Source organism: Ailuropoda melanoleuca, chromosome 1 (genome assembly GCF_002007445.2).
Source record: "Ailuropoda melanoleuca isolate Jingjing chromosome 1, ASM200744v2, whole genome shotgun sequence".
In the NCBI taxonomy this organism is placed as follows: Eukaryota; Metazoa; Chordata; class Mammalia; order Carnivora; family Ursidae; genus Ailuropoda; species Ailuropoda melanoleuca.
This window is the reverse complement of record NC_048218.1, coordinates 71,519,118-71,544,979: the sequence shown is the minus strand read 5'-3', so window position 1 is coordinate 71,544,979 and position 25,862 is coordinate 71,519,118. Positions and strand designations below refer to the sequence as shown.

Genomic DNA, 25,862 nt, shown 5'->3' with positions numbered 1-25,862 from the left:
TATGAACAGAGGACATCATTGCTTTTGGGGGGCCGCCACATAATTTTGTTTCTAGAAGTTGAAATAGTAACATCCTTTATTGAGGACAGCTCAAAATGTCTCCTGCCCACTCGGGTTGGGGACAGTTGGGCTCCCTTGCTAAGTCCTGGTCCTGCTTCCTTTTCTGAGGCAAAGAAAATCCCAGCTGTGTCCCAGGAGCAGCCTCGCTCTTCCTGTGGTTCCAGGTCTTCACAATGGCCCCATCTTCCTTCCCCAGTGTGCTGGGCATGGTAAGAATCAGCAGACCCCTTCAGGGGAGCTGGACGCAGGGCAGCGTGCTGATGCAGCCTTCCCCGTGCTCTGTGAGCACTCGTCTTGGGGCAGCCTCGTGAGCCCCTGCAGACACGATTCCTTCTAAGGTGAGCTGCTGGGGTGAGAAGACAAAAGAGGGGAGGCTTTGAAGGGTAAAACCCTGGGGAGCCAGCTGCATTCCCAGCCGGGGTGGGAGTCCTCATTCCCTTGTTGCCCAACTGAGAAGATAGAGGAAGTTCACCCTCTTAGCACTAAAAGGAAGACGAACAATAATTAAATGAATGGTTTTCAAGCTCTTATTAACTGCAAAATCCAGTGTGTGAAACAAAAGCCTATCCTTCTGGTTAAATCCAGACTAACAGGGCCAGTAGCGCTCTTCTCCCTTCTCCCCAACCTGCCCTGCTAACAGCTGGACTGGAGGGGCCTCCACAGAGCCCTGTTGGAAATTGTTTTAATCTGACCAGAACCCCCGAATTTTCCACCCAGAGTCCTGGAAGGTGAGTCATTTACCAGACTTGACCACCTGGCTGGCAGCAACCCCGAAGCTCACACTCAGGACTGAGCCACTGCCAGCGAGGCCGTCAGGAAAAGGGTCAAAGCTGGTGCAAGGCCAACACTACAAAGCACACACGGGGAAGGGCCGGGCCGTTCACCCGGGCAGCCTCGAGAGCAGCCCACACCAAGAACAAGGCCAGGAGCGATGTTGCTGCTTTGCTCTCCTCTGGGGTTTTGAATGTCCAACCCATTCGCTTACCATGATTTCCTTCCTATTCTCACTCGTTTACCGTCACTGCACCTGTTACGGAACTTCATCCAGATGCCCAGGTGCTTGGTGAACCCCCCATTTTCTCAAAGTCTACAGCTCTCTCCTGGATGGTTTGTCTTCATACCCACCCCAGCCCTGGAATCCCTCACTCTGAGCAATCTCCAACCTACCTCCTCAACTCCTTCACTCTCGGGCAGGGCTGGTCCACAGGTGATGACTCCACACTCCGTCCGCCAGCCCTGGCCTCTCTCCTTGGTTCCCACTCCATACCCAGGCGCTGAGTGGGACTGGCCCGTGGGTCCTGGGCCTGAGGTTCCGCTTCTAAAGAAGGAAGCCAAAGATCGGGCACTTGTATTTCTCAAGCTTGACTTCACTGTAGAATCACCGAGACAACTTTGATACCATTAAGAAGCCTGAGTTCTACCATAGACCAATGAAATCAGGGTCCACGGGAATGGAGGGCCAGCAGCAGTACTTCCCTTTAAAAGTAGTTATAATATACATCAGAAAATATAACAAGTCCTGGCACATTTTCACCGAGTGAATAGCGCATGTCGCTACCTACCACCCGCATCGAGGACTAAAAGCAGCACCAGCCACCCAACGCCCCCGCATGTTCCTTCCATTTCTCCTCCCAGGGCAATACCACACCTCCAATTTTTAACACCAGATATTGGTTTTTCCTGTTTCTGATTTTTCCAGAAATGGAATCGTGGAATATGCACTCTTTGTGTCTGACTTCTTTGGTTCAATGTTTTATTTGTAAGATTCACCCGTGTTGTTCGGAGGAGCTGTTGTTCATTTATTTTTGTCGCCACAGAGGATTCCACGGTCTGACCATACCCACCACATACATAACGCTTCTCTTCTTGATAAACGCGTAGCTTGTTTGCAGTCTCTAGCTCTTACAGAGAATGCTGCTATGAACATTCTTGCATGTGGGTTTATTTGGGGGTTTGGGGCACATATGTATACACATTTCTGTTGAGTCTAGATCTAGGAGTGGCTTAACTAAGATGTGCATACGATCGGCTTCAGCGGATGACCGCAAACACTTTCTAAAGTAATTACACCACACTCGTGTTTGCAAAAGCTTCTCAGGTGATTCTGGACGGTGGCTAGTGTTGACAGCCCTGTCTAAGGCTGACTAAGGGGTGACGAAACCAGCTCTGCTGACAACCATTGCCCGGAAACCCCTCCTTCATCTGAAGACTGATGAGGGGAGGTGGGGAGGGCATCCTTGTTCCAGGGGAGAGCCTTGTCCTTCTCTGCCCTGTGAGGAAGGAAGGTACTACATCCAACTCTGAGGCCAAGTGAGGTGGGGTCTTTCCTGGAGATTGGTGTGTCTTTGGGCAAGGAGGACTGACACCTCAGTCCCTGAGAGTTCAATCTGCAGACCCGGGCTGACACCGCCATCCAAATGGCAAGAGAATTCTTGGGACTGCATAACGCATATCCCCTGAAGGAAAGGTTCTGTGGGAGCGTAGAGGCAGTGCCCGCTTCTTGTCTGGCCTGGCAGGACTGTGAGTCTGCGCCTGTTAAGAGAAGGACAGACACCTCAGCCCAGTTTCAGGCAGTCTCCTGAGCATTTGTGCCATTCCTCCTGCTGCCACGAGCAAACACAGAGCCCTGCAAGGACGGGAGCCATAGGGTTGCCCAACAGCTGCCAAGCGAGGGAGCTGGGGGTGCAGACTGTCAGCGGGGCCCCGGTCTGAGGGGTGCTTGGTAACAGGAGGGGCCCACCTGAGGCTGAATAACATATTCACCGTTCCTAGACAGATGGCCATCTAGCTGGAGGCCACCAGCAGTTCAAAGAACCAGAGCGGGGTCAAGGACGACTCCCTACCATGAGGCCAGAAACACAAAATGACCTTCACCTCCCTTGACCCACCTTCCGGCTCCATTTCATAAAGACAGGGGAGCCCAGGACAGGAAGAGGAGGACAGCAAGAACTGCTTTGCACCTTCCCCACACGAATCCCTCAGCGGTGAAGGATAGCCTGCACTTGGGGGGCAGGCAAGCTCTGAACCAGATGGGAGACTGGGGAGTTAAAGGAAGTTCAACTGCAATTCTTTTTTTTCAGATAAAATTCATGTAACATAAAATTCACCATTTTAAGCATTTTAAAGTGTACGAGTCAGTGGTTTTTAGTACATTCACTTGACTGAGATTTAATTAACTGAAAATGATGAATCTGTCCAAGACGCCTTTAAGGGCTAAGAGGAGAAGCAGGGATTTCCCCCTGACTGATCAGAGGGAAGGAAGAACAATTTAATGACGATCTTATGAACCTTTATCAGCACTAGCGTCTCCATTCATATATCCCACAGGCCGCTCAAACGCATCATGCCCCAGTATGAACGCGTCTTGCTCCTCTCCTCACCCCTCGGAGAGAAAATAAAAGAAACCAGCATCTTTACCTTGTCCAAGTCCTGGAAATCCCCCAGATTCTTTCGCCCAGACTCTTGTCAGCCACAAAGTCTGCACATTCTGCTGCCTACACGCCTTGGGGCTTCATGCTCGCCCCTCAGCCCCCTCTGTGGCAGCCTTTGCTTGGAGCGTGGCTGTCCCTCCCCGGGACTGTGGCAGTAGCCTCCTCTCTGACTGGGCCCCTTCTGCAGCACCCAGCAGAGCCCCACAGACTCTGCCCCGAAAGTCTTACACACCTGGTGCCACCTTGTCACCCAGGTGTCACAATACGCGTGCCTTCCATGGCAAGTCCTTGCCTGACCTCAGGCACACACCAGCACGGCTTGATGCTTTCATTCTACTTGTTTCTTCGTTTTCACACTGCTTCTCACCGTCTCCAACAACGCCAGTTTACTTTCTTACTGGTTTATTCTCAATCTTCACCCTGCGCCCCTAAAATAGAAGCTGCGTGAGAGCAGAGGCCTCGCCTGCCTTATTCCCCACGACGTCCCCTGCCTCGAGAGCTGCCCCTCCCACTACAAGAGCCACAAGCCACCGGTGTGTGGTGAGCTTTCAAAACGTAGCTAGTCCGAGTTCAGATGAGCTCTGAGAGTAAAATATACACCAATTTCAAAGTCAAAGAACAAAACAATGTAAAGTATCCCAGTAAATTTTTATATTGACTACCTGTTGAAATGCCCATATTTTGGAGCTATTGGGTTCCATAAAAGAGATTATTATAAGAGATTAATTCCACATGTTACTTTTATCTGAGTTTACGTATTGCTACTAGAAATTAAAAATTACAGACACAGTTCCCACTTAATTTCTTCTGGACATCGGCACTCTAGAGCATTACCGGCCCAACAACTAGCCAGAACCTCAGTGAATATTTGTTGAATGAAAGGAGGAAGCCAAAGTGATCTAAGAGCAAATCTCATCATGTAGCCCAGCTGCTAAAAGTCCTTGATTGGCTCCCTATTTTGGGGAGGAGCAGATTTCTGCTTTATGACCCGGCATATGAGGCTGTCATGTCAGGACCTGCTTCTCCCACTGGTTTTTACTCCCCGCTCTTCTCCATCCAGGATATACTATCTTTTTGTGCCTGAGTCTCCCTCCGTTGGGCCACCCCTCCACCACCGTGTCAACTGGTAAGCTCCCAGGCACTTTTCAAGGTGCAAATCAATGTCATCCTTTCAGAAAATCCTTACTCTATAGGCAGAAGCCCCTCATCTCCTGGCAGAACGACCAGTCCACTGTGAGGCTCATTCTTCCTGGGTTGGATCCCATCAGCTCACTGCCTCATGCCTGCATCCTCACAGCAGATCGGGGCTCCCTGAAGGTGAGAAGGGTTGTGTCCTATTTGTTTCATTCTTCAAAACTAGCATGGTCTATGGGTTGACTGGGTTCAGCTGCTGTGTGGTTCTTCCTCGGGGTCTGGTTAGAGTCGGGTGGAAGCCAGCACTTGGGTCATCTGAAGAATTGTCTGGGCTGGGTGTCCAAGATGGCTTCTTTATCCCCCCTGCTTGGTGCCTCAACGGGGCTGGCTGAAAGACATGGTGCCTGGCTAGGCAGTCCTCTCCAGGTGACTAGTACAGGAGTCCTCATAGCATGATGATCTCAGGACAACTGGACTTCTTGCATGTCGAGACCTTGCTCAGAGTGAGTGTTCCCAGAGACCCAGGCCGCAACTGCAAGACTTTCTCTGACCTGCAGCAAAAGTAAAGCAACATCATCTCTGCATGCAATTGCTCACAGGTGAGCCCCAGGGCAGTGTCGATTCAAGAGGAAACTTCTCCAGGACTTGGATGTGTGAGGTTCATTTGGAGACCATCTTTGGGGACCAACTGCCACACGTCTAATCTGAAACTTAAACCAGGAAAGACAAAGGAAACTCAGATGCCTTAAGAATCTCTGGGAACCACACAGGACAAAAATAAATAGTTAATGAAATATATATATATATATACTTTCAATAGGGCTTTGGGCCTCAACTGTTTATCATATTCTGCCCCATATACCACACAAGTCATCAGGGTAGACCGCTAACACTTTGGAGCAAACGTGTGAATCCCTACGAAAGCCAGGACACTTAAGAGTATTAGAGAATGGCCAAAATTGTCTGGAAAAATCTATAGGAAACTTTTGCTTAATGGTGAGGCAGCACTTACAGCGTTTGGTACAGAGTATAAGAATTTCAACTCTATTATTCACAGCAACAAAAAATTAGGACAGAACCTTGGTATCCATTGTAACCATCTGGTGGACCATCATACAAGCCTTAAACACTGCTTAATGAATTTTCATGGCAAAGTGCATAGCACACAAAGAGAAAAACTCATATGCAAAATGTTGCATGAAATATTCCAATTATGTTTAAATACATACCTGCGTGGAAAAAAGACTAGAAAGGTATTCATCAAATTTTCAGCCGTGAATACAGCCGCCCAGCAGAATCATGGGAAGTGTTTGAAAGCTTTCCTCTTCGTGCTTTTCATACTCTGTGGTGCATGTACTATTTTTGTAAGCAGAAAAAAAAAGTAAGAGTAAAATGAAACTCCACTGGGAAGGTGGGGCTGCATCATGGCTCCGAGGTACCCCACGTGTCTTTCCTGCAGCTCTTGCAGGGGTCATATAACCACCCTGGGAATTATACCGGTGTGATCCCTGAGGTCTTAGCAGCTCCTACCTCAGACCCCCTATGGCTGCACCTATTTCTTAGGGTGTTAGACAATAAGATTAAACCTGTAGAATGGCAGACTTCACAAGCACTTTCCTGTATCGTCTCCGAGCCTCACAGAAGCCTGATGACCAAAGCAAGCCCAATCTCGCGATCACCATTTGACCCATGAGAAAACAGGGGGTCAGCAGGGTAAGGTCACACACAAACCCAGGGTCACACTGACAGTCAGGATTCAAAACCAGTCTTCAGGCTTTACGCCTGGGGCCCTGGCTGCCCAATCGGGGTTCCTTTTCTACCTGAAATGTACACTCCCATCCTGTGATAAAATTCCAGCCACAATTTCAACCTTCCGAGGCCACATATGCTAAGACGAATCTCTCGTCCTCCTTTCTGTACTGCAAGGATCATAAAGGCAGCTCTGGTGTCTCCTCTGAGTCATGCACAGCTTCCGTTCTGTCTGTTCTTCTTCAAGTGCCATTGTTTGGGGTCCACGCACCATTTTCGGATCTTAGAATTTCAGAACTGGAAAAGATCTTTAAAGGTCATCTGGCCTAAGCAGCCTCTGCCAGCCTTTTACAGACACCATCTCATCTGAAAGCTATGTCCCTCCACAGTATTCCCAAGGGGGTGCATGGGGCTGGGACAGGGCGATAAGGTGCCCTTTCCCCTACTGAGCCACCAGACATCCACCAGCTTACCTTCATTCAGAGGGGAATGTCGAGGCTGCAGAGTGCAAGGCAGAGTGACTCAGCCTCCTAACAGGGACATGGTACACAATGGAAAGATCCGAGGCTTCCAAAAGGAAAGAAAACCAAAGGCCAAGACAACTCACACTCAGAGAAAGCCAGCTTAGAATAAATCCCACGGGCCAAGAAGAAACCCATGGGGGAAAAAAATCTCCCTCCTGAGAGAGCTCTATTGTGTGTGCTCTGGGTCAAAAGAGCCTCACTGTGCAAAGGGGCTCCCCCACCTGCTGGGACTCTCCAGAATGACTTCTTTTTCTTCTGTCTGGGTTCAGCAAACTTCCTGCTTCCTCTCTCCCAGGCCAGTGAGCCCCTTCTGCACCAGTCAGTGAGGGCAATGGGGCTTGCCAGCCATGGTGGCAGCTCGCCGGGCCCTGGCACGACGTTACTTGGTAAATACCACAGCTTTGATAATTTCTTGCTTCACTAGTCTCTTGGGATTCTTTCCATCTGCATTGAGAAAACGAAGCTGCACTTCCCTGTGCCCACAAATTCAGATGCTTTTATTCTGTGGAGGACTGGTATAGATGGCTGCCGATTTCTAACAGCAATCCCCTGAGGTAATATATTTTAAATGGGTGGCAAGCAAAAATTTCCCCACCCTCCTCCCACATCCATGAAACCTTTGTTAATATAGACATTGAAAAAGCAAAACTTCCTTCAGATTGAAATGGAAACACTTTTATGCTGGCATCCCTTTTGACCAAAATGGCTTATACACATGAAAAACTATGAAGCACAAAAATCCTACAGCTGTTTTCTCCTCCAAATAAAATCCTTTTGTGTTAATAAATGTTCTTTCATCATGTCCAATATTAGGGAGCTTGCAGAGGGATCCGCTGAGGTCATATCCCTTTGTTTCTGGGATTCCCTGAAATCATGTCATGCATGGAAAGTGATTCTCATGAGATAATGTGTATCAAAGAACTGTACACGCCAGTCCTCAGTCCACCCCACCGAAGTCAGAGCCCCTCTCAGGCTGTCCTGAATCCACTGCGTGCCAGGCTGCTGGATGCTAAGAATTTGCATGACATTCTCATGTAATTGCCCCAACAGCTGCATGAGAGAGACACTATCCCCATGTTCAACTGATGAAGCCAAGTTAAGAGAGGTCAAGAAATCTGTCCAAGGTCATGGAGCTAGTTGATAGGAAAGCAGGACAGAAAGGCTCCTGAGTCCTTCTTGGCCAGGTGGTCACTCAGCCCCGCTCCAACCCCATACTGATCAGAAACTCATTGCCCGAGGCAACCCATTCCAGTTTGAGGCTGCTTCGGTCATTCTAGAGAGTTCTCCCTTGTCCTGAGCTGAAGCCTCCCTCCTTGTAACAATGTAAGAGAGCTGTTGTGGAAGATGTTACCCGAAGGGCATTCTAGGAAATGGAGGCTGGTGACCCACTTAACTGGGAAGTATTGCTTCCCAACTCCGAGTCAGGAGAAGTTGAGGCTGGCAGGCGAGGAAGTGTTATCTCAGGGCAGTGTCGTGCCAAGCCCACAGCTTCCACACTGCCAAGGAGGAGGAACTATTGGGGGATGGTTAGTACATGAGAGGAGGCCAAGAGTGGACCTGACCCCCCACACCACAGGCTCCTTCACGGGAAGACTGTTGCCTCGGGGCAGATGCACATGGTTAGCTGCAGGCCCAGTGTCCCACTCTGCATCTGTCTGCAACCATTTCCAGGTTCTCGGATGGCAGTGGCCTGGAAATACGGACCCACAGAGGTCATGATTCTAGAAAGGCTGTGCAAAGGCCTCACCAGTTCCTCAGACACGTATGCAATCTGCCTGCACAGCCCTTTGTGGCTGTCTCTACCACATTGTCTCAGAACGAGCCGTTTGCTTTAGTCTCTCCTCTAGCCGGCGACCTTGCGGTGCGGGGGTGAGCAATCTAGGGCTCCCGGGCGAAAGCTGTCCCACCATCTGCTTTTGTAAATAAAGTTTCATCGAAACACAGTCACACCCATTCATGTGTGTATTGGCTGTGGCCGCTTTCTCTGCAATTGCAGAGTTGAGCAGTTGTGGCAGAGACCGCGTGGACCACAAAGCCTAAAAGAGTCACTATTTGCCCTTTTCCAGAAAAAGTTTACCACCTGTTCCGGAGAGCAAGGGGAGGGTCTTGTTCATCTCCGTATTCCGTGTGGTAAGTGATAAGTGATAGCCATCATTTCTTTAAATGCAACATATCCACGATCCCTTTGTCACAGAGAGATAGTGAAATAGAAGGGAGATATCCTATCTAGGGGCAACATATGTAATCCGCCCCGTACAGAGCCTGGCATAGGACAGGTCCTCAAGACGTACGTAGTGAGTCAGCTAAGGAAACACAAGGTCCATCCACCCAAAATGAAATGATGGATGTGAAAGCACTTCACAAACCACGAAATGCCCTCTAAGAGCCTGGTAGGTTATCATCATGGTTGTCCAATGCAGAAACGTTCCGGAGCAAAGCCTGCCCTCCACTGTGGCTTCCCGGATCCTGATTTTATGAGTAAACTCTCAAAAACAGTCTTAATTTAGCCTGATTCATGTTCTTACATAGCTCTTCTCCAGCTGCCTCTCTTGACATCTCCCTCACAGCCCTGATCCTTAGGTTAGATACAGAGTTTCTTAAATAAGAGCTACCAAATATTGACAGCTGGGGTGATTTTGTACTGGACCAGACTAGCTAAGTTTTAACAACATTTCCTAGGTTTACCTTCTTTGTATGACCCTCCTTCCAGTTGGCCCTACCACTAGAATAAGAGAAACTGGCATGAGGTTTGGAAGGCAGAGTGAGGGAACAATCATCCCAGTTGCACGTCTTTGTGGGACCTCCTTGCCACCATGGCTCACATCCGCTGATCTGCTCGCTCACCCCCTTGCCATGGAGAAGGAGCCCGTTCTGCAGCCCCGCCAGCTCCTGCTGAGTCCTGGGTCAGACATGTGGGCAGTTCCACGGAGGGTGGGATGCGTGTCTTTGGTAGGCCACCCCCACTGGCACGGACAGATGTGGTGAGAGACAGTCGTGGGTCCCAAGTTGTCCTTGCTCGGTCCCCCTTCAGAGCCAGCTTGTCTTCATGACTGGTTGCCCTGCACCAACTTCAGAAACAACCAGGAGACACAGAGGCAAGGGTCTCCCCCCAACCAAAGTTCTTCACCAGTTGCCTTTTGCCATCTCTGATTAGTAACTTTTCTTTTCCAGACCTTTTCTTCCACTGCTTCTCTCACAATGATGTTAAGTCTAACCCCTATAAGAAATCCTTCATCTTGTATCGAGAGTGGCCCTGCTTCCCCAGTCAAGACACGAGGAAGGGAATCCAAAGGATGGGTTCTCTGAATCAGTTCTGGAATGGTTTTCTAGAAAGTTTTCTAGAATCTCTGGTCTGATTGTAGTTAAAGGCATTCATGATCCTGATGCCCGTGACAAAGGGGACACTGGCAGTCCATGGCATGCAGTGACAAAGCAGCTACTTAAATTACCACCTATAATACCTGTAAGTGCCTATAGAAAGCAAGGCTTTGGATGACCAAGCAGTTGCTACCACAGAATATTTTAGTGAAAATAAGGAGGGAAAAGGGATTGGTAGTAGCTTCTAGGTGTGCTGGAGAACTTGGAGAAAGAAAATAATGATCTTAGGACTGTAAGTCTCCAGCTTAAGGTCTGGCTAAGGAAACCCATAGCTCCTATGGCTACAGGGCCAAGATTTCTCGAAATCAAATTCACAGTCTAATCTTAGGCTGAATAATGCAAATTGAAATCATGACCTCACAGGATCTCTTTTGTTACAGTTAGCATACTGACTAGGAAGAAGTAAGACTCTGAAGACTGGGATATGGGGAGATTCAGATGAAGCTGAGGGGCTTGAACTCAGAATTTTGCTGAGCCTTCTTTGCTAAGAGTAGCTGTTCCTCTTCCCTAAATGAAGAGCTCAGTCTCCCGTCTTCGGAAGAAACTTTCACTGCGCCTGAACCAGGATCAAAGACCTAAGATGCCTGGCAGGAAACTATTGGTTCTCCTTAGGACCTGTCCCCACCACTCTCACCGCTTCTAGACTGACACCTAGGGTTTTAGCAGACCCCAGGTTTATGAATTACAGTGTGATCCATGTGAAAATGTCATAGAAAAACGAAAGAATTGCCAAGTTTTGCCAATTTATATTCATAGAAACCTGAGGAACATGTTTAGAAATGGATCTTGTTGGTGTTGAATCAGGGTGGAAGGAATAGACTGCTGCAATCTGTTGCAGGCAATATAGGTATCCGGCGCAGAGATTCTGAATTCACTGCGTTACTTCGAGTAGCTTAGAGTGGCTCTTACAGTTTGCTCGGCTTATTGAAATAAAACCTACATCCAGTGGTGGCCGACACCCAGTGCAACTGAAATGCTAGAACTTTTTTGTTGTAATATAAAGGAAGGTGGCCAAAGGCTTACGGAAGTCAGAATGTTGAAGTAGGTGTGTTATGTGATACCTGCTTACCCACCTTCTAATCGTGTCCACCGGAGGGTCCAGAGGACATTCCCTTCACCAAGGCTTTGCGATATGGTATGCATACTACAAGAAGGGAACGGCCAATACCTTTGAAAAACCCGTGGTAGCTAATTACTGTGGACCAGGAATCACATTGGTATTGCTACCATTGAAGTAGGTTCCACAAATTCATGGAAATGATGGGATGCCCAGGTGACAGAGACCAAGTGTCAGACACTTAATCACCAGAGGCAAGGGGGTTACCATAATGGACACAGAGTAAAAGCATTGATCAGAATGGTTTGACCTGCACAGAGCACTTTGGCATTGGTTAATTGATCATGGTGTCCTGAAAACTGAAACTGATGGGTGGCCAAGTCTTATCTGATTTATATAAATTGAAAGCTCTAGTTCTGGTGAATGGAGATGACTTGATCACAGTAGAGAATCATGGTCCCCTCAGTTGATTCCCAGACTTGAGCCTTTTCTCGGTCCCATAGCCATTTGAATGAAAAAAAGAGGGGATCTCATAAGGAAGGAGCTACTACTCAGCCCCAAATTTATACAGTCAATATTTTTTCTACCTTTCTCCAAAAGCCCCTGAAGGCATTCACTACTGTGAGTTTGTACTGGGGAAAGGGAAACTACCACACTTTTCAGGAATTACTGAGCATTGTCTCTGAGCTGACACTAATTTCAAGAGACTGAAAATGGCGCTGTGGTCCACAGTTAGAAGGGGGGCTTATGAAGGTCAAGTGATGCGCGGGTTTTAGCTCAAGCCCATCTCACAGTGGGTTTAGTGTGTGGTTATACCCTGTGGTCATTCCCCCAGCTCCAGAACTGATCGCCCAGGTCTAGACATCCCCAGAAACTGGTGAAGTCTCCACCCTGCTTTCCTTTCTTATGGCGTAAGGGCTATTATGGTAGGACACGTCAAGTGCAAGCCAGAAGAATCATCTCGACCGATAAGAGTTTCAATTTAAAAAAATACCACATTCCTGGAGACGTGGCAAAAATTAGTGCCACCATCATCATGAACTTAAAAGATGCAGAGAGGGTGGATCCCATCTAACTTGCTTATTTGGCCTGGTAAGTGGATCTTGGAGACTCAAACTGGGTTATCATAACCTCAACAGGTGGCAATTCCAATTGAAGCTCCTTTTCCAGATGTGGTTTGGTCACTGAAGAAAATCAGCGCAATCTCTGGCTGCTATTGATCTGGCAAATGTTTGGTGCGTGCTCACCCTCTCTCTCCCCACCCCCCTTAATAAACACCAGCAGGAGCAGTTTGCTTTCAGCTAGCATGCCTAGAAATACACCTTTGCGGTCCTGCCAAAGGGCTATCTTCACCCCCCCACACCCTCAGTCTGCTGTTAGAATCCAATTCCAGGGACCCTGCTAACCTCTCCCTCCCACAGGATGTCATACAGGCCTCCTCTTCTGATGAGGTCATGCTAATCGGTCCCGGTGGGCAGGAAACAGCAGCGACTCTGAATACCTTGGTCAGACAGATGCAAGCAGATGCAGGAAGAGGAGTCTCACACAAAATCAGGGGCCCGCTATGTTGGCAGAATTGCTCAGAGCCCCCCGAGCAGGACACGTTGAGGTTCTCTGTCCAACGTGAAGGAGAAGTTACAGCATCTGGTCTCTCTTACCACCGAGGGAATGGCAGAATGCCCAGTGAACCTCTGGCCTGGGAGCAACTGTACTTTACTTGGGCAAGCTACTTCGACTCATTTACTGAGTAACCCGAAAGGCTGCCACTTTTGAGCGGGGTCCAGAAAATGAGAAGACTTTGCAACAGATGCAGCGTGCCAAGCAAGCTGCTCCGCCACCTGAATGGAACATATGACTCAGCAGATCCATTTGTGCTAGAAGCATCTATGTTACATAAAGGAGCTCTGTGGGACCCTCAGCAGGGCCTTACAGGTTAGTCATAAAGCAGAGCGTTGGGATTTGAATGCAAACCTATGCTATGGTCTGCAGATAATTATTCTCCCTTTAAGAAGGCTTCTCCCTTGCTCTTGGGCCTCACAGAGATGGAATGTCTTCCATGGGCCACCAAGGTTCCATGAAACCTGAGCCGGCCATTCTGAGGTGAGTTTTGTCCTTGTGAGTTCATGTGTCCTTGCTCTCTTCTGCTTTATGCCCAACCTGTCCTCCCAGCTGCCTTTCCTGCCGACCTACATCAACTTCAGGCCACCATCAAATGCTGAGCCTTACAGAGACTTCTTTACCATGTTGTGGTCCTTGCATGGGTGACTTTGCTCTGATCTTCCTTCTGTCTCCTTTCAGGTTGTCACTGCTCCAGCTTCCGCCGTAATTGCGATGGGCAAATTCCTGTAACAGATCCTTTCTTCTGTATCACCCACAGTGCTTCTGTTTTCCTCATCAAACCCAAACTGGCATAACTTCCTATTATGTACATGATTGTGCTTACTCGTATAATGGCTCAGCCGGACAGATTTAATTTCCTGCGTTTTCCCAGTAAAGAGACTGCAAACGGAACAGTTGGCCAAGGTTCTCATTCCATGAGCACTAGAAGCAGATCCCACTCATGTCCTCAGCTCCTTCCAGAACTGTACCACATTGCCGCCTCTGGTGCCTGGGAGGAGCGCAAGGTCTCTGCCACGCTGCGCCAGGTCTCTCCAGCTTTGGATGCCTGGTCTGAGTTGTTTTCATAGGCTCTTCGGTCAATCCAGCCAATAAAATGTTGGGATTTGTCCAATCGAGTGATCCCTTCTCTTTGTTGAGGTTAATATCGAATATTAAAACACAATTCAAATTTAAATATCAAAACATAATTTAAATATTAAAACACATATTTAAATTATGAAGTATTTCAAACACCTGGAAATGTCCAGAAAATAGCACAGCAGACATCCTTGTACTCAACATCCCAAATTGCCATATTTGCTTCAGTTCAATTTTATTTCATATCCTAAAAAATATATAAACTGAAAAAAAATGGTTATTTCAGCATTGTTTACGAATATCCACCAATGTAGAAATGGAGAAGTAAATGGGACGTTCAAATACAAATAAATACAAACGATAAATGTATATGGTCATTCAGGTTAAGAAGCTAGATCAATATTTGGAGGGGAAAAGACCAATGGCAGGTGAAAAAGAACACTGTAAGAGTAATTATGTACATTTTTAGAACCGATGGCCCCATACCGGTATATGGTTCTGAAACCTTAAACTCTTTCCCAGAGCTGCTCCCCGAGGGCCTCTACTCTGCCTCAGTGTACCCCTGATGCTCTCCGTCCTCACCTCCATTTCTATGTCAAAGACTTTCCCAAAATACCATTTTAACTGCTGACCTTTAGCCCTCTCCCGCATTCAGCCTGCTTATGTAACTCCATTCAGTGATTTAGAATAATCATTTGCATGTCAAAGCATGATTACGGGTCTTGCCCAGAAAAAGTCACTCATTGTACTTACTTACAAATATTACCTTTCTTTATTTTTTTTTTAAGATTTTATTTATTTGACAGAGACAGCCAGCGAGAGAGGGAACACAAGCAGGGGGAGTGGGAGAGGAAGAAGCAGGCTCCTAGCGGAGGAGCCTGATGTGGGGCTCGATCCCAGAACGCCGGGATCACGCTCTGAGCCAAAGGCAGACGCTTAATGACTGCGCCACCCAGGCGCCCCAATATTACCTTTCTTTAGACCTGAAATTGGTCAGGTAGCACACCAACCTCCAGTTATTTGTCTGGATACCCCTCAAACCTCCTTTAGTCATCAAAAGACCTAAAAAAGATAGGCAAAACCAGGTTTGGATGAGTATGCAGCAAGGTGGGAAGTCTTGGGCCCTGCTGGTGAAAGTGTAGACTGGTGGAACTACTCTGGGGGACTTTACTGAAAATGAAGCTATGCCTACTTTTTAAGACCCAGCAATTCGACTTTCAGGAAAATCCCAACAGAAATGTACGCACATGGATAAGAACGTTCCCAGCAGTACCATTCGGAATAGTCCCCGAAAAGAACAGCACAAAGCCCCATCAAAAGTCAAATGGAGGGCACGTCGGAGGCTTAGTCGGTTAAGTCTCTGCCTTCAGCTCAGGTCATGATCCCAGAGTCCTGGGATCAAGCCCCATGTGGGGCTCCTTGCTCAGCAGGGAGTCTGCTTCTCCCTCTCCCTCTCCCTCTACTCCTCCCCTGGCTTGTGCTCTGCTCCCTCTAGCTCTCTCTCTCAAATAAATAAATAAAATCTTTTAAAAAGAAGTCAAATGGATAAATAAATCATGGTATATCTTTATAGAGTGGTGGTAAAAATATGCAAACTACAGGCTTATAACCTGCATGGGTGGTGGTGTTCCCAATGTTGAGCAAAGCAAACCAGACACGAAAGAGTACATGCATATAATTCCATTGTATGGAGGTTAAAGAACATCAAAATAAAACCCTGGTGTTTAGAGACTAGAGGTGCAAACTTAGGTGGTAGGAGGAGAGAAACACAGGGAGGTAGTGGCCATAGAAGTCAAGACGAAAGTTATTTTTGGTGGAAAAGTTGAAACAGGAAGGGGTGCTGGAGTGCTGACGGCTATCTGTCACTTGACCTGAGTGGTGGTTATGCAAATACTTATTTTACAATGGTTTCTTTTGCTGGTATGTTTCATGAACTTTTTCTGTATGTATGTTGTTTAATGATTTTTAGAACCCTACATATCATAACACTCTTATAATTTTACAGTCAGAATGCAAAGGATGATTTGCAAGATTTTCTTGGTGAAACCTCAAATTCTCCGATGCCGTTCTGGCAGTGATTTCCCCGGAGAACTTCCATTTTCTGCCCAAGAAATAACACTTTCTTAGACCTCCTCATTTTTTAAAAAAAAAGGCTTTTTTTTTTTTTTTTTTGCAAAGAAGATTTTATCACTTAACAGAATCGTCACATGTGTTACCATATGTGGAGAGGAGAAATGGGCAGGGAGCCCCACCCTCACGTGCAAAGTAAGGCACCAAGAACACTGTCTTCACAGCGAACCCTGTTTAAATGCCGAGTCACAGACCCTTGAGGACCCCGGGGAATAACTGATACCAAAAAGTGCTAGGCCTGTCAGTGACAGCCACCAGATTTACTGTGTGATTTGTCCATTCCCTTTTACAGAAGAGGAAACTGAGGCACAGAGAAGTTGGTCAATTTCCTATCTAGGAAATTGAAAACCCAGATATTGGACAGAGGCCCCCTGACTCGAGAGCCTGGGAGAGGAACCACCAACCGCCCACCATCCCCCAACCATTGTCTGAATTGGGGATCTGCACGTATTTGGGAATCTTTAAATTCTCCATCTCCCCATGGTCAAAAATCCTTTTTTTTTTTCTTTTCCAAAATATCTTTTGATTCTGTCCTTGACTTTTCATTTCTGCAGACTAACATTGACTGACCTCATTCCTCACCTGGTTTGTTGCAAAAACCTTCTACCTGTTTTCTCTCTCTCCAAATCCTGCAAGTTCTCTGCGCGCTGTCCCCTGCCTGCCTGGCCGAGGCCAGCCCCTCACCATGACTTAGAGTACCCTGCATAACCTGGCCCCTGCCTTTTCTTCAAGTCTCATCTAGTACTCATCTCTTTTCATGTCTATCTGCTAGTGACCCCAGGTTTACTAAACCCCCAAGCACCAGGGCGTTCCAACCACAGTGCTTGTCTCTGACAGCCTCACTCCTCCCTCTCCCCCATCTCTCTAGTCCCATTCATCTTCCCAGACACAGTGCAAGTTCCAGCTCCTCTGGGAAGCATTCCCTGATGATGTCCGGCCAGAACCTGTCTCCCCCATCTCTCTGAATCTCTCTTGTCATCTATCTCAGCGTCTGCCCTGGCTGATATTTGCACAGCTGTCACCCTGACTAGACTGTCAACTCTTGAGAACTGGGACTATGTCTTATTTACCTTCTGATCCCCAAAGTCTGGCATCGAGCCTGACATATACTAGCTATTCGATTAGTGTAAATGGATTTGTATCACTCAGTTAAGTCCATACCCCATGATGAGGAGTTCCATGGCACAATGACATTCTCTGATCCCGATCTTTTAGCCTGGTTCCTCCCAGAGCAAAATGGCTAACGCAGAAGGTGAATGGAGTGCTCCCTTCGGCAGCACATATACTAAAATTGGAACGATACAGAAGGTGAATGGAGTCCTTCCCCGGCCAAAAGGAGACAACTGATACTGGAACAGCACAGAGGACTATTCATTTGGGGTGCAAGGTTGGCTGGGTGCCCACCTGAAATAGACTCTCCCTGCCCCAGTATGGGACTCCAAAGACTCCACCAAGGTGAATCAGGACAAGAAGTGGAAAATTCCTCATTCACATTTCACTGAGAAACTTGAACCAGAAATCAATGTTTCAGACCCAGCCCGTCTTGTTTTCACAGACAGGAGTCCCTGATCTCCAGTCAGCCCTGAAAGGAGCTGTAGCAGGAACAGCACAAGGCTGCCATGAAGACTTTCATGTGGCTTTCACTGCTAGAAAAACACCCTCTCCCTCTGGATGCCTGCAGAACACAGATTCATTGAGAATCTGGCTTTTCTTCCGGGCGGGGTAGGGGGACTATTTTTCAAGGGAAAGCACATGCATAATTGCTGGGGAAATATACATGTTTAATTTCCTTTAAGCCCTTGAAGCTTTCTTCCTTAAATAAATCACCCTGCGTGATCCTGTGACCTGAGACCTGGAAGTGGTTTTGTCCTGGCCTCAAGCCATGGCCTCCAGAGAGAAGGACTCTGTCCCTTTTGGACGCCCACATGAATACACATGATTTTGCCTTGTTCTTACCCAAATGGGCTGGCCAGATGGAGTGGTTAGAGTCTATTATCTGCAGGACTTTTCAAGAGCTGAGCAGGACCCGGCAACCTGCCTGCCTTGTAAATTAAAAGGCACAGGAAACAACCATGTTGAGGGAGATAACGAGGTCTGCAAGCTTGGCAAAGGGATGACGTGTCAGCCTTGGAGAAGAACAGCTCCGGAGTTGGCAGGGATGGTAGGAATTGTCTTTAACAAACCTCTCAATTTACAGGGCATGTCACAGACGTCCACACAGGAAAATCCTGTCCCCAAAGTTTCCCAAGGACTGCCTGTGTCAGATCACCTGAGGAACTGGTCCCAAATGCCACTCCTGGCCCATCCTGGACTCAGAGTCTTGGGGATTCCCCCAGGAACCAGGGCCTCAACCAGCTTCCCGGGTGATTTCCATGTGCCTGGCCATTTAGGAAGCCCTGCTGAGCCTTCCGGCCTTTCTGCTCCAACACAGGCAGGATCTTACAGGTCTCAGCTGCTCTCTTCATCTGACTCTGTTTGCCTGTCCCTCCATCTATCATCTGCCCATCCTGGGCTTTCTGGCCTCTAGACCGCCTTTCTCCTCCACACCCCAGCTCTGTCCTCCTATCTAGGGCTCCTGGCATCCCAAGCTGCCAACATTCCCCCCGTCTAACACCAGGAGTTTTCTAGCTGAACGAGGCCCCAGAGAGGGTCTAATGCTGTCTACTCCTCCCCTGTCCCCCAGGCAGACATGATCCTTCCTCTGTCTCCCCTTGTGGACGTAGTGATGACATTACTCTTGGAAGCGATGGCACCTGCCTCTTCCGGAAGCCGGAAGCACTGTGTGGTCTCAAGGGCAGTTTGTAAGATGATAAAGGCTTTTGCAGTTCAAGGCTTATTATAAATTGAATCCTTGGATTATTTAAAGAGAAACAACGATTTTGCCAAATGTTTCTATAGACTTCTGTGTGTATGGTTTAGAACTTTGCTAAATTCATGCAGCGGCGCTTTTGTTTTTCTAATATGTTCCGTCCACCCACTCACTTCCAGCCATCAGACATTAATTTAAGGAAAGGTCACTTTGAAATTCCTTCATTAATGAATGATATTTACTTAAAGGCAGGCCTGTCTAGCCTTAAAGGAGGCACAGAAAGGGGATGGAAGCATATCTCTGTCATCCCTGGGCCACATTCCTGCTGCCCCTCTTTACAGCTATTGGGCCTGGAGAACTTTGCCTAGAGCTTCGATCTTCTCATCAGAAAGGGGACTGCCATACCCACCTCCTCACCATGCCTGATGAGGACACATGGTGCACGTCCCTCTCTTGGTCCCTAACTTCACAAACTGCTATTTTAGATCCACTCTTCTTGGTAACAAGAGGGCCCTTTTGAAAAACAAACAGTACATTGCTAAAGAGAGAAGAAGAGTTTCGGGGTCATTGCCATTGAAATGACCATATCTCAAATACGGACTTAAGATGCAGCCAGTCATGGTGCCACCTTAAGAAGGATAGGCACCCAATTACCTGATTTGGACTAGATAACATCCAAGGTCCTTCCCGTTCTCCTGATGTTGTGATAACAGGTTTGCCTTGGCATGCAAGGCCCCTCGTAATCACAGTTGAACTTGTCTTACTGACTCATCTAACATTATTTCTTTCAATCCCATAATTCTTCCAAACCATGCTGTTTGCCATGTGCCATAAACGTCCTGCCCCCTCCTGCCACCAGACTGCTGACTCTTGTACTTTCCATTTCTCCTTCTGCTTTCTCCCATGAAATCCCACCCATCCTTGAAGGCACTCCACCGTCCAGTCTCTTCTGCTTCCCCAGCTACATTTCACCCCTCCAGCCTTCCATCTGTGCTTCTCTTAGGGTGCTAATATTAAATTCCCCTGTGTTCTAGGAGTGTGGGAACACACTTTTCCAGACTGGGGGTTCTTTGAGGGAAGACAGTGTGTCTCAACTTTTCTCAGAAGGCCCCCAGCACCTGCTGAATNTCTCAACTTTTCTCAGAAGTGGTTCATTGGATTGAGTCGAAGAACTCCAAGGATCAGTGTCACATACACTAAGTCTTTGAGTATTTTTCTTACTTAGGGCATGTTGGCAACAAGGATCAGGGACCCTGTCAAATAATCTCAAGTGAAAAGAGAAATTTCTGAAAGGATACAGGAAACTGTCACTGACCTCCAAGGTCAGGAAGGGAGTAGCGCTGTCTGGGTCACGAGGGAAGAGAAGAGTCTCCTCTCTATGTCCTTCAAGGGCTCCAGGATCTCTTGTCTCTAACTCTTCGTGTCATGTCAACTCTATTCCCCTCTTGGTAGACCGGACCCCTCTGTAAGACTCTTATTTTTCTCTCTTGCATAATTTAGGCCTGCCTGTGACTTCCACTTTGTCACACACAGTACTAGCTACTGTCCTGATCACTCAGGGTCTTTCAGCTCAAGCATATTCTTAACTTAAATCTCTATGCCTCTTAGTTCAAATTCTTTCAAGAAAGAAGCTAATTGGCTTGGCCCAGACTGTCACCCAATGTCACGTGTCCATCCCTGGGTCAAGGAGCTGATGAAGAGCTCTGGTACATGATACCAATATGACGTCCCAGGTCCCACACTTTCAATAAGAAAGTCGTTGGGGGGAAGGTTGCCTTGCTTCCCAATGACAGATCATGGGTTAAACTATCATCCCTAAATGCATCTAGCCCAACAATGGCTATAAAAAGCAATGAAGGTTATAGAGACTACATTATATCTTCAATGTAGACCTACGAGTCCAAGTGTTGGCTGTTCCCCAGCAGTTTCACGGGAGGCCCTCAGATGCTGCTAAATACAGGAGCTGAGGGCTACTTTCAGGCTGGCTCGCTCTTCCTTAGAACCTTCCACTTGTACTTGTGTTTCTTTTCCAAGAGACACATGAATGTGTCAGACCTGCCTAGATGGTTATTTCTGGTCTGCTCTCCCATTAGCCAGTCAGCAGAAGTGACGGTGGAGCTGACAAGATGAAGAACCAGGGAAAGGGAAGAGAGTGGAGACCCAGGGTGAGGATCCAAGGAGCCAGGGGTGTACTCACTGAATCGTGAGGATGACATTGGAAGAGGACTGCGTGTCAGTTAAAGCTGATTCAGGCTGACGCCTCCAACTGATGCTTGGGCACTGTTTTTGCATTCCTTTCAGAGCACTCCCGTCAGCATAAGCCATGCCATAGTATCTCCCATCCTAAGACAATCCCCCATTGACCCCATTCATCCCTCTCCAGCTTCCACCCCCGTTTCCTATTTAACTGATGATAGTTCCCAAATTCACACTCCCTCTGCCCACATTGCCCACAGAATATGAGGGTCACTTCTTTGCCAAGAGAGCGAGGAGGCCTGGAGGTTGGTGCTTTATAGGAACTTCCAAGATCAAGTTTATAAACTGCTGCATCTGCTCTTACTGTCTTTTTGGCGTCAGCACTGAAAGACTAACTTAGAGCCAAGGGCGGTGGGGAGCCTGTGATGTTATGCTTCGCCTTCTCCTCTCTTCTTCGATCTTTAGGAGACCTTACCCACCCTTCAAGCCTTCATTTGAATGTCTCCTCGATTATGATGCTTCCCTGACTTCACAGCCAAAACAAACTTCTCGCTTCTCTGGACTCCAGTATCCCCTTATTTCTAGCAGGAAGGCAGCACTCTTCATGCCCTACCTGGGTCTCCCTGACAAACCTGGGTGCTCCCTGGGGGCAAGAACCATACCACCTCCCTCTTGATGGTGCTTGACACACATCAGCCTCTGAGGATTGGTTGAAGGAAGACCTGGGTTCTTTCTCCTTACTTACTCCTTGTGGGATATTAAGTAAGACTCAATCCCCCTAAAGCTGAGTACGGCTCATGTCTAAAACAGGGGCAGAAAGTTCTTCTCCCTGCTTACTCAAACCCAGGGGACCGATGATGCTGAAAGCTTTGCAAATCCTAAAAAGCTGCAGGAATGTGTGCAGGTGATTCTCAATGCCCACCGCATTGTTCTCAGGGACAGCCTGCTGGCCTGACCTAAGACGTAACATCATTACATCCATGCCTGTTTCTGTTTCAGTGGTCTAACCATACACTGGAGTTGGCTTTGACCCTGCATACTGTTGCCAGATACACCTGCCAGATGCTGGGTGGGTCCCTCCTCCGTCCAGGGTACTAACCTCACAGTGGCACCTGTAGGTTCACATGAGATGCCTATAAGTTGCAAAAGGAAGGACAGAATTAGATCCATTTTCTTAGGCTTCCTGTAGGGTTTGTTTTAGTACCCACCCACAGGGCACTGGTGTGTGAAGCAATTTCCTTTCCCAAGCCATTCATTCATTCATTCACTCACTCTCTCCTTCAGGACCCGCCCTCCCATAAACAAGCAGGAATCCCAGAGTAATGAGTGGTTAGCGCACTGACAAGGCTTTGCAAATGTTCTCAGGGGAGTGTGGAGGAGAAGCCCCCATGTCCGACTCCAGGGAGAAGGTTCCTATGGAAGGCGACACCTGAGCTGGCTCTTGAAGGAAAGGATTAATCAGGTGCCCTGGAGAATGGAGAGAGCTTCCTGGCAGTAGGAGCGGCTCATGCAAAACCTGGAGGTGAACAAGAACAAGGTGTGTTCAGGGAAAAGTGAGTTGTTCCGGGTAGCTGGAGTGTAGAGTACAAGCGGTGTGTGGGCAGAGAGAGAGAAAGCCAGACCGGGAAGGGTGTTAGGAGCCCTGGCTTAGGAACTGTGCAGAAAGATGCCTGAGATGCCACTGGGAAAACCTGCTGGAGGCCACTTAGCCTGCGAAAGAACCGGCTCCGGGCCCCCAGTCCAGTGCTCTTCCTCTCCTTCACTACTCCTTAAGTGCCCCTAGCCCCCTGCCTCTGGCCACCGACCAGCCGGAGCCTTGGCCTGGGGCCTGAGTGCCAGGACCCCAAGCCGCCAGCCGAGCAGGGCCTGGGGAGATGACTTCTCTTGGCGCCCAAAGACCCGCCAGGAGGCCGGCACCCCACGCCGCTTCCCTAGCCATCGGGCCCTTCCCTTCCGTGGTTAATTTTCACTTTTCAGAAAGATGTGTTCGTTTAGGGGACCGGGAGGAATGCCTGATGGGGACCACATGCCTCCCCCAAGGCGGCCGCTTTGATTCGTGCCCAGGGGAGGCTGCAAACATCTTGCCGCCCCGCCAGCCGCTGGCTTTGTGAGGCCCTGGGCTGGGCTGGGCTGGCCTCCTGTGTGCGGGGAGCCCCCCTGCCACATGAAAGGCCCACCGCGGGTCCCCTTCCCTGAGGGGCGATGCTGGAGAGCGGCCACCACGCCCCCTCCCCCGCATGGCAGGCACACTCGGCTTCCAGCAAGGGGCCTGGGGCCACACAAAGGAAATGGCAAGATCGTGAGTCACCCAGGGGCTCTGCCGCCGCCTGGGCTGTGGGCCCACAACAGGACCTTTGTGCCGCGCTCCAGGAGATGAGCAGGACGGGCCGCAGGCAGGCACACATTTCAGGGCGCTGAGTAATGCTCGGGACAGGGGAGGAATCTCCGCCGGAAGCAGGACCGACTTCTGGGCGCCCTCCTCTCTCCAAAACCACGGGGGGCAGGGGGCTCATCTGTCACACTGCTTGTCCCCTGTGAGGCTGCATCCTGTTTTAGCAGAGGTCTATCTCCTTACGGAGGTGTGAGGGGTTAGAGACATGGGTCGTATCAGTTCAGCTCCCCAGTCCTACCCTAGCCCCTTACATAGTGTTCGGTTTGGGGGATGGATAGAGGGATGGGTGGACGGATGGATGGATGGATGGATGGGCGGACGGGATGACTCATCCACACAAATACAGCGTGTGAGGAACTGGCCCCATACCGTCATTTTGAAATGAGGAAATGGAAGCCCAGAGATGGAAATGGACTACAGCCAGGTCGCACAGTGAGCAGGAGACCGCTCTAGAATGTGGGTGCCACGCTGCCAGGTCTGTCCTGCTCCCCTGCAGAGCTGCTGTTGTGTGGCTTAGCAGCACCTGGCGGGGTGTGCCTGATATGTGGGCAGAGGTCAGGGGAGAACCCACGGCATGGATAAGACAGCCGTGTAGGGCAAGGTCAGGTTGTAGGGACTTACCGGGGAGTGAGGGAGAGAAACCAGAGGAATAGGAGCCGGGGTTCCAGACCTCAAAGTGACCACAGTCTCTTAGCCTAGGAAGTTCATAGGGGAAGAATCAGCATTTGTTGAGCACCTAGTATACGCCAGGCAGGGGTATTTAATCTTTGCACAATGCTGAGAGAGCCATGGCTACGGATGGAGAAGGTGACTGGGGCCCAGTCTCTGTGGGACAGTCAGTTGCCAGCTCCATCAGGGTCTCGGGAGTGGCGGTGATTTGGTGGGCCACCGTGTGACAGGATGGTGTTCTTAACCTGGCAGGCCTAGAAATTCCATATTTTTGGTGCCCTCGGAAGGGGTCAGTGTCTCAGGACTAACTCTCATAAACTCACACTCACAGTGTGACATTTTACCAAGAGACTGGGGTGCTGATGGTCTGAGCTTGTCTCTGAGAAGGTGGGCCCTGGGACACGGCAAATTGTGTGGGACACCGACGCAGAACCAGCGGTTTAGACACCAGCCAGGGAGCTCTGCTCACTGAGGGCCCTCGTTTCTATGGCAGGGTGGCCTGCCACGGGCCGCACATCTGAACGCCTGAGGCTGGGCATGCCCAGGCCAATGTGTATAGACGTGGCCTTCCTTCCTCCGTGGCCTTTTCTTTCTTAACCCCCATGCCAGCCACACACGCCATGCTCCTTGCTTACGATAATCTTCTTTCAGCTCAAACCAAAACAACAGACTGGTCGAAAACTTCAGACCAACAGAGACAGCCACTCTGGAGACCACACCTTGGATGCCCTGATGAGATTCAGAGAGTCCAGAAGTCCTTGGCCTTCTCTTGACAGAACACAGCTTAGGGCAGATGCTGTCCACACGTGGCAAGAATCATCCCCCACCTCTGGCATTTTCTAAATCCTTTACAAAAGCTGACTTGATGAGGGCACTGGGCTCCCACCCTCCCGAAACTTCCTAAATTATTCAGTTTAAAGATGAGGAGTTTAGAAGAACTTCAGTCACTTGCCCAAAGTCGCATAGCCAAAACTGGATGGCACCAAGATCCAAACCCACTCTATTACGTACACTTCCCCTTACGACGATTAACAAGGCCCACAGAGCTAATAAGGGCTCCTGGTTGCTGAAGGCTTGCTAGGTGCCAGGAGTATGTGCTCAGTGGGCACGTTACATATGCTTTTTCACATAATGCTTGCAGCAACACAAGGACACTGCTCTCGTCTTCGTTTTATAGGTAAGGGTTGAAGGGCAGAAAGGTAAAGAAACTTGGCCCAGCCACAGGGGCACACAGCTACCGAATTCAGGAGCCAGGTTTCAAACCAGTCTGTCTACCTCTCTACCAAGCTCTGAGCCATCCCCACTCCATGGCAGAGCAAAGCCCGACTTCTGTAAGAACTCACCCCCCACGCACCCCCCAGGGTGCCACACTGGAGAGAAGCAGTCTGCCTTCTGAGTGGGGAGAGGGAGTAGCCGCAGCCCTACCGTGCGCTTACCGAAGTCCAGAGGCACACCCTCAGCCTTGTCAGGGTAGGGATTAGATTTGTATCAGTTTCCCAGAGAGGAACAGGTTCAGGCAGTCTGACTCAGGATGACTCAGCCTCCCAGGGTCTGAGCCAAACCTAACTCATTGATTCACCTGTGAGATACCCCGGTCAGGAGGTTGTGGTTAAAAGCCTGGCTGTGCAGAGAGACG

General features: G+C 48.9%; 1 long non-coding RNA gene across 1 annotated transcript; it reads right to left on the bottom strand.

The window, feature by feature from the left end:
* Positions 1–3,537: 3,537 nt before the first annotated feature.
* LOC117802379 lies at positions 3,538–7,052 on the bottom strand. Its single transcript, XR_004625691.1, has 4 exons — positions 6,446–7,052; positions 5,855–5,981; positions 4,678–5,176; positions 3,538–3,919 (listed from the first exon to the last, which is right to left on the bottom strand). It is a non-coding gene; the product is annotated as an uncharacterized LOC117802379 (long non-coding RNA).
* Positions 7,053–25,862: the final 18,810 nt, after the last annotated feature.